The 17,962-nt window shown below is 36.3% G+C and overlaps 1 pseudogene; it reads left to right on the forward strand.

Annotated features, from left to right (window-relative positions):
• Positions 1–7,782: 7,782 nt before the first annotated feature.
• LOC133784757 (cystathionine beta-lyase, chloroplastic-like) lies at positions 7,783–16,383 on the forward strand (annotated as a pseudogene).
• Positions 16,384–17,962: the final 1,579 nt, after the last annotated feature.

Here is a 17,962-nt window from a genome sequence, read left to right on the forward strand (position 1 = left end):
GTTGAAAGCACTATCATCAATTTTTATTCAAACAAGGGTTGAATACATCAATACAGTCAAGCTTTGTGGAACTTCTTCTCTCATCTCACGAGTGTTTCACTCTCTCACTATCTCGAAACCCAGAGCAAGCACTTTCCACTAGTGGTGCTTCTCTTATACAAGTTCCCAAACCCAACTCTCTTCCCTCTCACAACCTTTTGATGTGAATTATTGTCTATGTCCCAAATGAATGAGAGGAATGACTATATATATATACTACAAGATTAATACGAGGCCCTCTTCGAGACACAGCCAATCTCCACCAGCAAAATGCTATTTCATTCAACAAGTTGGAAAATCTCATTGTTTACAAGAAAACTATTTATACTCTTATTACCAATATCCTCACCCCTAACCGATTCGATTACACCTCTCTCTCTCTCTCTCTCCTCTCAACACTCCAAGAACATCACGTAATCCTTCATCCACCTTGGTTTCACGCGTGCTCTTCTCTTGCTGCCTTCAGCCTCCTTCTTTCCTTCTTCAATCTTCTAACACTCCTTGGGTTGTGGCCCAGTCATGCTTTGAGTCCAGAACAATTGCGCTCTCTAGTTGGGCTGGTGTATCATTGCCTCCCTCTCCGAAAACAACCTTGTCCTCAAGGTTGACTAAATCATAGAGCTCAATGAATTTGGAGAAGTCTTCCCACGTGGCGTCCTCTAGTGAGCTCAAAGTCTACTGCACCAAGACCTGCCGAACCTCCTTGTTATCCAATCTTATAGTTCTAGTAGCCAAGATTGTCGAGGGAGTCATAAGGGGATGGTTTGCCATGCTCAATTCCGGTAAAGGAACATATCTCAGAGGTGTGTCTCCAATGTACGGTTTGAGCAGCGAAACGTGGAAAGTTGGATGAATGCGGCTACCTGGTGGTAGTTTGAGTGTGTACACTACAGGACCTGCCTTGCCGATTACTTCAAAGGACCCAAAGTACCTGTGACACAGTTTTGAATTCAGGCAGTTAGCAACTGTAGTCTGCCGATATGGCTGCAACTTGACGAGCACCAAGTCACCCATGTTAAACTCGATATCCTTTCTTTTTTTATCAGCTTTATTGCTTCATGCGATGTTGGGCTTGTTGTAAGTTAATTCGCAGCTGATGGAGGATGTCATCACGTGAAAGGAGGTCCTCCTCTACCGCTTGAATGGACGTAGCTCCTTGCGTATAGGCAGGGGTCGTTGGGGGCAGGCAACCATACACAGCTTGGAAGGGTGTCATCCCAATTGATGAGTGAAAGCTAGTGTTGTAATGATATTCCGCCCAAGACAGAAATCGGCTCCACTTCTTGGGGTTCTCCGCTGTAAATGCTCGGAGATACTGTTCTAAGTAACGATTAGTGACCTCCGTTTGTCCATCTGTTTGCGGGTGATATGCGGAACTCATCTTGAGTTTAGTGCCCATCAACTCAAATAACTTCTGCCAGAATGCACTTGTGAAGATTGGATCCCGGTCTGAAACAATTGTGCGAGGTAACCCGTGCAAGCGAATCACCATATTCGTGAAGAGTTCCGCAACTTTCGTGGCTGTATAGTGATTAGGAAGAGCTCCAAAGTGAGCGTACTTCGTGAAGCGATCAATGACAACCAGGATGTTTGTGACCCCCTTGGAATTTGGCAATCCAACAATGAAATCCATTGCCAAATCCTCCCAGACACGCTCGGGCAGCTCTAGTGGTTGTAGTAGTCCGTACGAGGTTGTTGGTGAATACTTCACCGTTTGGCATACGAAGCAAGCTTGAACAAATTGGCGCACCTCCTTGTGCATGCCCAACCAGTAAAAATTGGCTCCTAATCGCCGATAGGTTCTTTCGACACTTGCGTGTCCCCCACTAAGAGACGCATGGAATTCCTGCAATAGTTGATGCTTCAAACCAGAATGCTCGCTTATGAATAATTTGTGTCTGTAGTACAGTATTCCTTCTCGTACTGTATACGGTCCCGTCTCTAATTCACCCTTGTCCCACTGGCCGTGTAGCTTCCTCAAATCCAGGCACGTAATATTTTCCTATCGCAATGTGTCCAAAAATTCGAAATAGCCAGAACTAACTGCCATGTGTATAGCCGACTGTGCCCCTTCATGTCTTTGAGATAAAGCATTTGCCGCTGAATTCGTTTTACCTGCCTTATACTCAATAGTGAACTGAAAACCCAGTAATTTACAAAGGAATTGCTGTTGCTCAGGGGTCTGAATTACTTGTGTAAGCATCTCCCTCAGGCTCTTATGATCTGTGCGAATGGTGAAATGGTGACCCAACAAATATTGCCTCCATTTGGTCACAGCCTCAACAATGCCTCGCATTTCATGGCTCTACGCTGAAGCCCTTGCAAATCGTGGCCCCAATTTCTTGCTGAAAAAAGCGACGGGATGACCCTCCTGCATCAACACCCCTCCAATCCCCACATTTGAGGCATCCATCTCAATGACAAATTCTTTGGAAAAATCTGGGAAGCGTAATACTGGGGTCTCGGTCATCTTGATCTTGAGAGTGTCAAAGGCTACAGTTGCTGCGGTTGTCCATTTGAAGTTGTCCTTCTTTAACATCTTCGTGAGAGGGGCGGCAATAGCTGCGTATTGTGCCACAAATCTGCGATAGTAACCTGTGAGTCCAAGGAAGCCTCTAAGCTGCTTAAGTGTCTTCAGTATTGGCCATTCGACCATGGCTGTTATTCTGGCAGGATCGGCTCGTACACCCCGTGACGATACCAAGTGCCCCAGATATTCAATTGTTGTTTGAAAGAAGTGACACTTACTGCCCTTGACGAAATAGTTGTGATCCTTTAACAATTTCAACACCACTCGAAGGTGATGAACATGCTCATGGACCGTGTTACTGTAGACAAGGATGTCGTCAAAGAAGACAATGACAAAGTGCCGTAGGTGAGGTCTGAACAGTTGATTCATCGCTGCCTGAAACATTGAGGGAGCATTAGTGAGACCGAAGGGCATGACAATGAACTCATAGTGGCCTTCGTGGGTTCGAAAGGAAGTCTTGTGGATGTCCTTGCGATTCATTCGAATCTGATGGTAACTGGCCCTAAGATCCAGCTTTGAAATAATTTTCGCAGCCCCCAACTCATTGAGCAACTCATCTATTGTTGGAATAGGAATCTGTCTTTGACCGTTATTTCATTAAGGGCTCGGTAGTCATGCAAAATTGCCACGAACCATCCTTTTTTTTTTACCAACAACACTGGGGAAGAATACGGGCTAGTGCTTGGCCGAATAAACCCCAAGTCACGCATTTCCTTCATGAGTTTCTCTACTATATCCTTCGGAAAATATGGGTATCAGTAACGTCTCACATTTACTGGATTTGATTCGGGTTGTAAGAAAATTCGATGATCGATCTCCTGATAAGGCGGCAACTGTGTTGGCTCGACAAAGACCTTAGGGAACTCACTGAGTAAACCCTTTCCTTGTGCTGGAAAATGAGCCTCCAATTCCACCAATTCCCCACCCACGTGAGTCGGCTTCTCCGATATTTGGGACACCCTATACATATCCTGCACCGCACCTTCCCTTAACAGAGCGTGAAACTGAGTGTAAGATAGTTGTTGTGGTGAAGCGTCCGTCGAACTAGCCAGTTTCACTGTCTTTCCCTGCCAAGAAAATTCCATGGTCAGTGCCTTGTGATCATGTACACACAGGCCTAACGTTTGCGACCACTGCATCCCCAAAACTACATCCAAACCGTAAATGGGAAGCACAAACAAATCCACCACAAAACGATGCCCTTGTAGAATCAACTTAACCCCTTACTCTACACCAAATACCTCTTTCCACAACACAAGAAGATAAGACTATTTAAAAAGTATTATAGTAAGGATGGTTAAAAAGCGGTAAAGTCCAAAACCAAATGAAAAAAAGGCGGCACCTTTAACAACTTCCGCTAAATTGAAATAGCAAGCATTTTGGTCTGACTATAATATAGTCTCTCTCTACTTTTTTTCACATGTAAAATAAAATAAAATAAAGAAGAAAGAAGCCCTTTCTCTCACCCGATCCTTATACTTTCCTTTCTCCCTCTCTCTATCGCATTTTTTCTGCTAGGCCTGAACGACGACGGCAGGGGCTCGGGGAATTGTGGTCGACGGCGGCAAAGGGGTCGGGGTCGGGTTGTTCGGCGGCAGGGGGCTCAGGGCTGGGCTTGACAGCAACGACTGGTGGCCCGGGGCTGGGCTCGACAGCAACGACTGGTGGCTCGAGGGCTGGGCTCGACGGCGCAGGGGCTGGGCAGGACGTGGAGGCTTGGGGGCTCGTTGGGGCTAGACGGCGCGGAGGCTTGGTGGCTCGTTGGGGCTGGACGACTCAGAGGCTTGATAGGTATGCGTGCTTCTTTTTCTCTAATCAAAGAAACTAAAAATTTTGTAGTGTATTGGTCTGTAGTGTTGTTCGTATAGACACATGAACAAAGTGTTTATTCTACACTCTTTCTCACACTTGTGTGTATATTTATACATATAAAGAAAAAACTGAGATTGGCTGCCATATGTTTGATAAAAGTCTTCAATGAGACAAAGGAGTTTGGCTTAAGCTACCAGTTGAACTATCTGAGTTTGTTCCAATTGTTGTGAAGGTGAGTTATTTTGGCTTAATTTTGGCATTTGAGTCATTTGACCTTAGTCATTTAGGTTGTCTTTACAATTAACCTTAGTGTTCTATTTTTCCATACTAAAGTCATCCATGTTAAAGTCCTCACTCTCTATTTTCTAATTTGTATTTATATATGGCCTCACTCTCTTTTTGCTAATTTGCAGGTGCATCGGTGGGGTTCGACCGTGGCAGAGCTCAGCATAGCCGAAGGGCTCAACGAAGGTAGGCACGGCAGTATGTATCTCTTCTCATTCTGCTTTTGTTTTTTTTTTCATTCTCTCTCTTCTTTGGTTTTGTGTTTGGCTCAGGGTTGAGGATGTGTGGAGGTCTCGATCGTGAAGTGGTACTATAGAAGTCATTAAGGATGGTCTTAGTAAAACCAAGGAGACATATAGGGAGATCGAATCTTTTTGACATCAATTTCTTAATTTATGAATAACCCAGTTGAGATCGAGATATACATATCTATATGTGAATACTAGAATATGGTGTAAATGTAAGAATAGGGCAGGAGAAATAACTACTTTTCAATTATACTTCTAAAAGTTTTGCCCTTCAGAAGTCACCATGAAAGGTCACTAATTATTAAATTAGTTTGGGTAGAGAATAAGAATCATCCATTCATGTCCTCAAAGATTCGATTTTGGAATCATTGTCTGTCTCCATCTATATAATATAAAACATATATTTTTTTTTACTTTGATTCTTTCTTTTGATTTTGGTAATGATCATTCATATAAAGATTATATATATAAGTAAATATACATTCAAATTCCTAGTGTGTAAATGGATAATTTATATTTAGATATATGGTTGTATTTATTGATTCGTATGACTTGGTTAAATTTGTTATATGAAGAGTAATGGCATTCTAAGGAATTTGTGCGTTCTGGGTCTTTTTGTTATCACTAAAAAATAAAGATTTATTTATTAATTCTTTATCCTCAATAGAAAAAGAATAAAGAAATCAATTAAATGATATTTATTCTTTTCTTTTTTTTTTTGCAATTAAAATATTTTTTATTCATTTACTTTTTCTGCGGTTTTGATTTATTGGTTTGATTGATTTTGTAATGCTTGCTTGATATGAATTGACTTAAGTCCTTAATTTGGAATGTCATTTGGTTGCATCTATATCTAAATCATATTGATTATGTGATTTATTTTGACTTTTATGCTTTTAGAATATAAACCAATGAATGTGTTTACTCCTATGAGATTATAATACTTCTGTTTCTTTACTTTTTCTATTTATTATTATGTTATAAGTTTTGTGTCAATCTGATTTGCTTTGTTATGTGCCAAACTTATTTAGGCTTTGTCATGTGTCAAGCTTTAGCTTTGCTATTTGCTATGCTATATGTTATTTTTGTATGTTAAGTTACTATCTTATTTCTTACCTTCTAGCCGATAGAATGTTTAAATCATTTTATTTTCAATTTACATTTTTTAAGCACAGGATGTATATGTTGTTGCTTGTATTTAGGAAATTTGATCCTAAGGTTTATCTACAAGTTGATGAAGGATTTGGGCAATATTTGATGAACATAGGTATTGGTGCTCTCTAAATTGCATTCATTTGGAAGACTTATCCCCCTTTTTTTTTCTTTCTCTCTTTTCCTTTTGCTCAGTCTTTATAAGGCTCCATATTTCATGAATTAATCTAATGGAACTTTCTTATGAATTAATCTTTCATTTCATGAATGAACAAGAAATTGTATCTATTTATTGATTTATACTTGTGTCAGTGATGCCTCATTCATCATCATATTTCATGCATTATAAAGATGAACCACGTAATTATAGAACAAAGTCTTCTCTTTTTTCAATGCTCATACCTTATTATGACTTTCCTACTTTTGATATATGGTAAATTTAATTTTTTATTATGTAGATCTGTGTACTTATAGTTATAGGAGCAATGGTGAGACCTACTTCAACCTTCACTCTCTAATTTTATTTCATGGTTATATTATTATGCCTCATTCTATATATTTTGTCTCTAATAGTGTTAAGATTTTTTTGGCTTCATATTGGTTTAATATAATTTCAAAGTCTTAATAAGTCTTATATAAAATGTACAAGCTCCAATTCACAAGCTTCATTATTATTAGACAAATCAAAAAATTCGAAGTCTTTTTAGAGTTCAAATTATATAGCTTGTTCTAATCAAAGGCTATAATGGATTTAATTTTTAGAACCTGAAAATGATTGTCTTTGAAGATACAGATATTTTGATGATGTCTTTTAGTTTGCTAATGTGACTATTTCAGTGAGCTCCATGGTGATTACAGCATATTTTTAGCAGCGAATAAAATCAAATGAGGCATGTTCCAAATATTTGTTCTATTAGAAAAGGTACGCAAATATCATATGTTGTTCTACTAATTGTTTTTGGAAATTTCTTATTATTCTTTGTCTTTGTGGAAAAGGGTTTCATTTGACTTGTATGGGTACTCTTTTGATTGTCTTTTCTAGATTTGGGTTAGTTTCCATTTAAATTATTTTCTATTTGGTCTAGGTACTTCGTTTAAATTATTTTCTATTTGTATTTTTCAGAGTTTGTCTAGATATGTTGTTTAAATTATTTTCTATTTTTTTCTTTCTTATTTTGTTTCTGGTACTAAGATATGATTAGTTTCCTCTGCTTATAAGGTTTTTCTAATGTTGTTCTGCATTTGTTTGGACCCAAGCATGTGCTTTGTAGTAGGTTAGCTTAAATAGGCTTCATCTCCTTTTATGCTTTCTCTTGTTTTTTGAAAGTTAATGTATGTAAAGCAAGTAGTGTATTGTCTAAGTTGTATGCTTCTGTGTTGCTGAAATAGATTTTGTGACCCCCTGTGTTTGATGTGGTCACTTGCGCAAAAAAATAAAAACTATATTTTTACCACAAGCATCTTCTAGTTTTGAAGTTATTAAGCATGTATATCTATTTTGATACATGGTGACCTCCATAGCCTCTTGTTTATGTGCATTTATTTGTTTATGGTAAGATAATGATTTTGACATCTTATTTTCTTAGTTGCAGAAATTATTTTTCATAGATTGAACCTATTTGTTATATTGTATAATTTTCAAGCATATATCCATATGAATTTGTAAGCACACGCACACACACGCACACACACATATATATATATGAAACAGTTGGAATGGGAAATGGAGAGAACGAGCAAGAGCGAGAGTTGGAGGATGTTATAGTAGACAATACTCTCCAAGTTTCTTGTTTAAAACCATATACCACTCAACTTGGCCGAAATGAATTTCTGAATCAGATTTCTGCAGGTATATTGTACCTACAAAAGTTCAAATATAAAAAACAACACTAAGCTATATCGTAATTAATAATAAGAGAAATTGGTTTCTTTTTTAAAGTAATTTTGTCTACTTTTGATGCAAAGTAGATTGACTTTATTTGTCTTTGTCATGGTACATTGAGAGACACCTCCTTTCTTTCTTTTTTTTACTCATTAAATGTGATTTTATGGTTTCAGGAGTTGGAAAAGTTAGTAGATATTTTGAAGCATGCTCATGATTTGCTATCAACAGATCTTGAGAGGCATTTTCTTTTAGCTTCAAAATAATAGAACGAGTAGAGGTAGTTTCTCTTAGCTTCAAATTAATAGAACGAGTATTCACACACACACACACAAGGATCTTATTTACTGTTTGGGAAAATATAAGACACAATTTTTTTTTTAAATATTGGAGCGTTTATTGTGAGTTTTCTCTTAATCAATTTGTGTCTTTCAGATATGGTCAGAGATGCAAAATGATTTCTTGCCAAACTTTATCCTTTGCAACACTACCCAGCGTTTTATTAGATCATCGAAGGTTCCACATGTTCTCTTTGAATTAATGCCGAAATATGACACTTGGGCATGGGCAGACCGTTCGTGTGACAGCAGTGAGCAATGCCTCTTTATCGGAGTGACAACCCAGGCGAACGGTGATAAATCTCTACAACTTTATATATATAATTCTTACTTTCTAAGCTTCATTGTAACTTGACTGTTCTATGCTTTAATTGCATCCTTCAGCAACAGAAAATGGTCCTTGTGATTGTACTCGAAGTGGAAATCCTACACGAGATGTTCTTGAAATGTAGAGTCCAAGAACTTTACTTAGCTAGTTAGATAGTAGTATAATAGTAATAGTAGTATTATTGTTATGACTGTGGATTTTTGGTTCAGACCGGGATTTATTTGGACACTCATAGTAACACTTGTAGATTTTCTAAGTTTAACCTATAGTTTAGGAATATTAATTTTAACCAAAGGTTTGATTAATATGACTGATATTGAGGGTAATATTTAATATATTATAAGGTTTAGATAAGACCCAATAAGATAATAGCACATGTCATGTGTATGTTTAATAATGATTAAGTATTTTGAGGAATAAATTTATTAAGGTCAATATCTGAATATCCTAGGGTCTATCAGCAGCTTTGAAAACGTTAGGAGACTTAGTCAAGGCTGTTTACTCAATTCAAATTAAGCTAAAATTGTGTAATTTCGTGTTTAAATATTCATCGTATACCGATATATCGCAGCTATAGGAGGCGATATATCGTAGTACGGGGAGACAAAAAACACGAAACTTCGCACGATTGCCTCGGGCATGCTGGCCCAGGCGATATATCACCTACAGGGGGCGATATATCGCCTCCTTCAGAGCATTTTGAAAGTTGTTGAAAATGTTCTCAATTCAAATATTTAACCTCTTGATAAGTCCAGCATCTTTCTGAACGAGTCTTCAGCCTCTGCTGAACGATAATTCAAATATTTTTCACTTAAAAAACTATTATTTTTATTCAAGTTAAATGAAGATCCTTTCATTCCTAAACTCTATAAATAGGACCTAGTACCCAGCCATTTATGTAACGCCCTGGATAGCCAAGACCGTTACACTGTGTGTTTATAAAGTGCCAGACTTGCTAATCAAGTCATTTAAATAAAACCGTGTTATTCAAACTATTAAGGAACTAGGGTTAAAAGCGTTTTGGTCTCAAAAGTCATGTTCTCATTAAGAAACATTGTTTATTTACACGGGATCCCAAAAATATTAGTTTAAAGGCCATCTATAAAAGTTACAAGGTTCAAATACATTAACCATCCATACTAAGGCAAAACGAGCAGTTAGGTAATCCCTGTCCTGACCCACTCCTCGACCATGGTGATCAAACAGCTGGCTAAGTACATTCCACCTCGGGGCTCTCCACCTCAGGCTTGGTCCAACTTGCCTTTGCCTTTACCTGCACCACATAGCACCTGTGAGCCAAGGCCCAGCAAGAAAACACAACAACAACAGAGCATGAACAATTAACAAACAAATCAACAACTCATATTGCATCTCATAAACTCAGATATATCATCAGTCGGTATAATCAAGTATTTCACATACTAGGCATTTCAGTTCATAATACACAATTCACAAACGATAACCAGGGCTAGCGCCCTCAGGCTGCTCCCTCTGTTATCCCGTTGTTCCTGGCTCCCAGTGGCCAATTCGCGCCCTGTGCGCTAAAATCATGTACGGTACTCATAGACCGCTTTCACATGTCCCATCGCGTGATACCAACGTTGACACGATATAACTTTCGGGAGCACTTAGTCCCATCACACTCTCACAACCGGGTGCAGTTTTCTTACCTTTCAATTTACTGATTTCCAATGCCACGAAGCTGCGAGCATGGTCCTCTACCCCGAGCCTCTCCAAAGTCCTAATCGCAACACAAATGAAACACCCTTTGTCACTAATCAATCCATAGCTACCTCCCCGGAACCAATCCCACACTCTCGGAACCCCCAAATCCCTAAAACAATGCACCGAAGACATCCCCCGAACCCCCGGAGCAAAGGCTCAAAATTGCAAATTCTAACATCCTGAAATTAGCCTAGCGCCGCGGCGCCCAGCAAGTCAGAGAACCTATCACGCCCAGAAACAGCCTTGCGCCGCGGCGCTCCTTCACGAGCCCAGAAAATCTGGGTTTTCCCTGCGTTTTACCCGAACCCAAATCACTCCAAACCATCCCAATTTCATACCTAAGCCCCAAAACTAATTTAAAACCCCACATAGACCAACCAACAACCTATAAACATTATAATCCAACTCAATTACACAACCACCCACAAAATTCACACTTAAATTCAGATTCAAACCCTTGAACCAAAGCTTGAGAAAAGTGAAAACCAGCCCCTTTAGATTCTTAAATCATAACAGCTACGAAAATTTAAACATGATACACCCTTACCTTAGTCAAGAACCCAGCTTGAATTCTCCTCAACTCTAGCTTCAAATCACCTTCTCTTTTGATTATTCCAACTCTGAATTCATGCAAAACCAGCCACCAACTTGCTTCAATTCATACTCATCATCTAAAAACCAGACTTGAAACTTAAACATATCATAGCTAAATCCTTACCTCTGAGTATTCTTGGCCTAAGCTTGATTGATAACTTCAAACACCCCTTGATTCTCCTTCCAAGAGCTAAAGTTCAGCTTCCCTTTTCTATCTTTCTTTTGTTCTACTTCTAGGTCTCCAAAATTCAGCATAAAACCAACTTCCCAAAATGCTATACGTAAGTGTATTTTCCTTCAGCTCAAACTCACCTATTTACTGCCAAAAGACCAATTTATCCCTCTATTAGTATCCCTTTCTAACTAGACCTCAAGGGCTTACTTGTCCTTTTACTAGCTTTACAACTCTACCACCTCTCCAACAAAACTTGTTACCCTCTATGGTTACTAACAGTTACACAGGTTACCAAAACACCAGTTACCACTATCTAGCTTTCTAGGACCGTCTCGGCACGTGCATCACATTGAAATCACCGCACCCACGTGGTACAAATCACATATCATAATTATCACATAACATAATACACATAGTCATATGACATGCTTAAAATCATAACCATGCATCTAAATCATTAAAATCACACATAATTCCCATTATGCCCTCCAGGCACACTAATCAAGGCCCTTAAGCCTAATTAGTGAATTTGGGTCGTTACAATTTATTCATCTATTAAGCTAAGTTTAGAGGCTGCAAGTTGCTAGGTTATTATATTGAGAGTGTAAACACTTGGGTTGGGAATTATAAGCTTAATCATTATAAGCTTACCAAACACTTGGGAAGAAAGGTTTATAGCATTTCGGTTCAAGGTTTAGATTGGCTATAGAAGCAGTCAAGGTATATCACACTCTAGTTCATTTGGTATTATTTTCTTTAAGTTCTTATAGTCTTCTACTCAGCATTCTAACCTTATTCTTTATTCTTGACTACGAAATCTAAGTTCTTGAACATAAGGTTTTTGGTAAGTATATTCTTGTTGGTATAATTCTTTCATCACTTTCATTTCATTCTCTTTAGTATACCCCCCCCCCCCCCCCCCCTTCCATTTATGGTTTTTAGGAGTGTTCCAAAGTCCCAAAACTGTTCTCATATCCCAGTATTTTTGGTAAGGAAAATAGGATAGGATTTATGTGTTATGTTATATGATTTTATATGTTATGATAAATGTTATCTTATGATTATGTGTTATGTAATATGCTATGTTAAGTATGTTTGTAGACTTGGGCATATGACCTGCACAACTAACAAGCCTCAATAAATTATGGGCATATGACTTGTTTAGTTTATGGGACCCCAAGTAATAATGGCCATTATAGTATGTGACATATGTGTTATGATATGTTTTATGTTACATTATGAAATTTATGTATATGGTTTATGTGTTAGATTTTCCTTGCTGGGCATTAGGCTCACTCCTTTTATGTTTATATGTGCAGGAAAATAGCTTTGATGGAAGAAAAGGTTCTTGGTAGTTTGGGCATGTGTATTGAGGCAGAATGGAGTCAAAGGGTCGAGAGTTCGATTCGAGGATGAAGTTTCTTTACTTATGGTTTTATGTGTATTTTTCTGCACTTTATTATGTAATCCCTTTTAATTACAATTATGTTATGTTTTGATTTTAAAACAATGGGATCCCATATCCCACTTTAAATTTTATTTAAGTTTAACATTTATTTTTACAAGTCTTTAATAAAGTTATGATCATTTCATTTGTAAGTTTTATTAAGGATTAGTGTCTATTGATAGTTTTCGTTAATGGTCCAAAGTCTAGAGTAGTTGGGTCATTACATGAAAGGTATTATTTCTTTTGTTACTAATATGAGTCAAAGTAATTGTTGTATAATCTCAAATATTGCTACTTTTTCCTTGTTCTGGGAGTTTTTTTTATGCTGAGCTTTATTCTATTGTATAGCCTTTTGGCCAAGCTGGATAAAGCAGATCGTGCTTTTTGCTTCACTAGTGGAATGGCTGCTCTGTCTGCTGTAGCCCATCTTGTTGGGACTGGTACTTCCCTTTTCTTTTCCTTTTTCTTCTGTATCTTTAATTATTTATCACTAAGTTGAAGTTACAGTATTTTCTTTTTAAATTTTTAAAATAATAAATGCAGCATGCATCAATATGGATATTCCAATGAATTGGATATATTTTTAATGAATTAAAGTGGATATATTCTTGTCTAATATATGAGATGGATTTGGGTCCTTCGGTTTATAAAATAAATTTACCATGAAGAGGTATCTCTTGGCTTGTGGATATTTTCTAATGACTAGGTTATTGTTTATGCCTTTATGGCCCTTGGTGGAATTTGTAGCTGCTGTCTTATTTGGATTTTTTTCTTAAGATATAATAATGTGATTTTAGGTGAAGAGATTGTTTCTAGAGATGACATTTATGGTGGTTCTGATAGGTTGCTGTCAAAAGTAATTCCAAAGACATGGGTCGTGGTGAAGTAAGTGCAGCTTGTAATGACCCACTAATCTAGACTAATTGGACCATTATCAAAACTATACATAAAACTTACATTTTTACAAAAATACCATAATTTATTGAGTAACTTGAAAAATAAGAGTTATTTACAAAGAAACAAAATACTAAGAAGGATTATGGGATCCCATTGTTTTTAAAACAAAACATGATTTAAAATAAAAGACATTACATAATAATGCGGAAAATACACATAAAAACCATAAAAACATAAAAGGAGACTATATCCTTGAATCGAATAACGCTCGGCCCCTTGACTCCATTCATCATCGATACACATTCTCCAAGCGTCACGAATCTTTCCGCCTCTAAACTTATTTTCCTGCACATAAACAGAAAGGAGTGAGCCTAATGCCCAGCAAGGAAAATCTAACACAAAATCATATACATAAATTCATAAGAAAACATAAAGACTTAGCATAACACATATAACATACACTTATTATAATGGCCATTATTACTTGGGGTCCCATAGACTAAACAAGCTTATGCCCATAAGATTAGTGGGGTCCTACCAGCTAAATAGGCTTATGCCCACAATCTTTTTGGGGTCTTGTTAGTCAAATAGGGCATAAGCCCAAGCCTACAACATACACATCAATAACATATTCATAACAAAACATAACACATACATAACATATTAATTCTAGCCTATTTTCCTTACCAAAGTTACCGAGATTATGGACTGAGTTGGGATTGTTGGAACACTCCTAAAACCATAAGAAAGAGTAAGTCTAAAGAAAGGAGATGAAATGAAAGAGATGGAACGACTAAACCATAGAAAACATACTTACCGACTTATATGCTTAAAAGCTTGGATTCCCTAACCAAAAGAAGAATAAGGTTAGGGGACTGAGTAGAAGGTTTTGAGAAAGGAAATAACATAAAAATACAGAAAAGAACTAGAGTTTTGGGTTTACCTCAAAGATTGCAAGATCAATCTAACATCCACCGAAATACTATAGCACTCACTTCCCAAAGTGTTTGATAAGCTTATGATGTTTAAGCTTATAGTTTTTCCCCAAACCAAGTGTTTACACTCTCACACTCACTTAACACTAGCAGCCTCTGAACTTAGAGAAAATGGTGAATAATGGCTGGGTACTAGGTCCTATTTATAGAGTTTGGGAATGAAAATATCTTGATTTTACTTGAATAAAAATAATGGCTTTTTAGGTGAAAATCTTTTGAATAATCGTTCAGCAGAGGCTGAAGACTCGTTCAGAAGATGCTGTACTGTTGAAGGAGTTTGAATGGCTGAAGGGAAAGGAATTCAAAAGTATTTGAATTTATGCTGGTGGAGGCGATATATCGCCCCCTATAGGCGATATATCGCCTGGACCTTTGTTCCCGAGGCGACCGTGCATCGATTCGTGTTTTCCGTATCTACGTGCTGCGATATATCGCCCCCTATAGCTGCGATATATCGGCATACGCTGAATATTTAAACACGAATTTACACATTTTTAGCTGAGTTTGAATGGAGTAAACAGCCTTGACTAAGCCCTCAACGTGCTCAAAGCTGCTGACTGACCCTATACATTCAAACTTTTACCCTTATTTAATTTAATCCTCAAAAATACTTAATCCTTAATTACCATTCAAAACATGTGCTTAAAATCCTATTGGTTGATGTCTAAACCTTATAATATAATAATATAATCCTTAATATCAGTCACATTAATCAAACCTTAGGTTATACTTAATATTCTTAAACTATAGGTTAAACTTAGAAAATCTATAAGTACTACTATGAGTGTCCAAATAACTCCCGGTCTGAACCAAAAATCCAAAGTAACAATGATAACACTAAACATACTATAATACTACTAAACAATTAGCTAAGTAAAGTTCTTGGACTCTACACAGCTCACTTTTCAAATATATTATGAAGCCACAGAGTAAAATATGAAAGTATCATGCTTATAATGTGTAGACGAGTTGATACAACTAGTTTAGATGAAATAGCATCTGCAATTGGTCCCTGGACAAAGCTTGTCTGGCTGGAGAGTCCCACAAATCCTCGACAAATGGTTTCTAATATTCGTGTAAGATATCTGGCTATTATATTTTCTTATTCATTTTTATTCTCTCTTTTTTAATGTTACTTCTGGTAAATGCTTAAAAGAAATAGAGAAGATAAACTTAAATTATTGCCCAAATATGACACTTGTACTCTTTGAATTATATGCTGTGTGTGGGTTTATCCTTTCTCAAAAGGCTGATGAATTACTTGGATATCTATTGTAACCCGAGTAGAGAACGATCTTTCCTGGCTGTCTGATATTTTCTTAGACATTAAACTTGTTTTTGATAGAATCAATAAAAGAATTAATTAGTTATTCAATTATTTGTTGCCAGAAATGTCATAATTGAATGATTTGGTAATGTTTTTAAAGTGCAATTATTTTTCTTTATTTATTTTGTGCATCTTTAGGAAATAGTTAAAATGGCCCATGCTCATGATGCTCTATTCTTGGTGGATAATAGTATAATATCTCCTGTAGTGTCACAACCTCTGGAACTAGGAGCAATATAAAACATGAACTTTACATTCTATAGATTACTCTTTTTTATTTCCTCTATAAAACTATTGGATTTTGATTCATTCATCTTTCATTCAGACATTGCTATGCACTCAGCTACCAAGTTCATTGCTGGGCACTGTAAGAGGGGAAAGGTTATGCATGGACTTTCTTTACTGTGAACTGTAATGTTATTATTTATAACTTCAGGCCCTTATTATAATTTTTTTTTCAGAATAACAAAAGAGCTGTACTTTCTACAAAATGCAGAAGGGTCTGGGTTGGCTCCATTTGATTGTTGGCTCTGCTTACGAGGAATTAAGACAATGGCTTTATGAATTGAGAAGCAGCAGGTGAAACTTCATGCTTTTATCACTTTATAATTTTCTTATAATCCTTTTTTACAACTGTAAAGCTCTGACTAGTTAAGGTCGTAATTATTTAATATTTATTTCTTGTAGTTATGAATTATAGCCTGGTCATTTATCATATACATTGTCTTGACTTCACATAACTAATTCAAAACAATATTGTAACTCTATTATATGTACTTGAACTTGTGCTATGCATCTTGGGTAAGTTTGAATTATGTTAGTAATTAATGCTGTACCTTCTAACTTAATATTTCAAGGCTTAACTTTTAAATTTGCAAAATCACTTGAGATGAATAAAGTTTTGGCTTTGAGTTTGACATATATGCTAATTGCTTCAAAATTTTGCCCACCTTCAGCACTTACAATGCAGTTTTCATTTGTTAACAGGGAGTGTGAAGTCTCTCATAAGCCTGCCCTGCTTCATGTCTCATGCTAGCATACCAGCTGAAAAAGGTTGAATAAAACAAAAAAACATTTATACTCTACTGTTACAAAAATGTACAAGACTATTTCTGGATGAGTTCTTTTTTCTAACTTTATTTTTAGTTTTATTGCAGAAGTTGGGCTAAACCTTATATTAAAGATGCTAAAGAAGTTTCCAGGTGCATTTTTATTTTATTGTTTTTCTTTATGATTTTGTTGTATAAGAAGTCAAAGTGTGATTCTGTTTTTATTCTTTAATTTTTTTGGGGATATATTGACAGAATTTAGAGTTCTGGAATCAATTCTTCCTCGCATACTTTTTGATCATTGAGAATGATATATTTGTTATCTTGATACATTTCACAAGCCTTTTTTTAAGTTGCATGTTTTGTTGCTTCAGTCGTTGTTTTGCATGGTAGTACATCTTGCTATACCCTGCTGTTTCGTCAAGTTTTGGAGTTATTACAAATTTAATTTAAACTTTATATGCTTACAGGTGGAAACTAGCTTATGTCTTATGTTCTTAATAATAAAAGGACTTTTTTTTTTACAATGTGCAGGTATATTGAGATGATTTCTTTGAAGCAATTCTTGACAACATTTGTAGTTAAGGCCTTTAGAATGGAAGAATGTATTTCACTAATTTTTGTATACATTTCTTGTTTTGTATTTAGTGATAAAGGAATCTGAATTGGGCATAAATTATGTTGTAATATGATTTCTTAAGCCTAGACTAGTAGACTAAATATTGTAATTACATTTGAGTAATTAATAAAAATCTATTTATGTTACCTTATTTGGCTTCAACTTTCATATTTGTTTTCCTAGTTTTGTATAAGTAAAAAAAGATTATGTTTCTCTAAGCTAATATAACACATGTGTTATACTAAAGTGTAGTATAACACAAATAATGTGTTATACTAAAGTGTAGTATAACACAAAAAAAGTGTTATACTAAAGTGTAGTATAACACAAATTTATAAGTATTGAAATGTGTTATATAATCGACTATAAATAACATAATTAAACACTTATCTATTTATTAAAATAACACAGAAATTGTGTTATTGTTGACAGTATAATAACACATCTGTATAACAATGATAAAGTGTTATGTAAAGTACCCTGACCTACGATAACATAGTCGGTCTTAACACATCAAAAA

Source organism: Humulus lupulus, chromosome 6 (genome assembly GCF_963169125.1).
Source record: "Humulus lupulus chromosome 6, drHumLupu1.1, whole genome shotgun sequence".
In the NCBI taxonomy this organism is placed as follows: domain Eukaryota; kingdom Viridiplantae; phylum Streptophyta; class Magnoliopsida; order Rosales; family Cannabaceae; genus Humulus; species Humulus lupulus.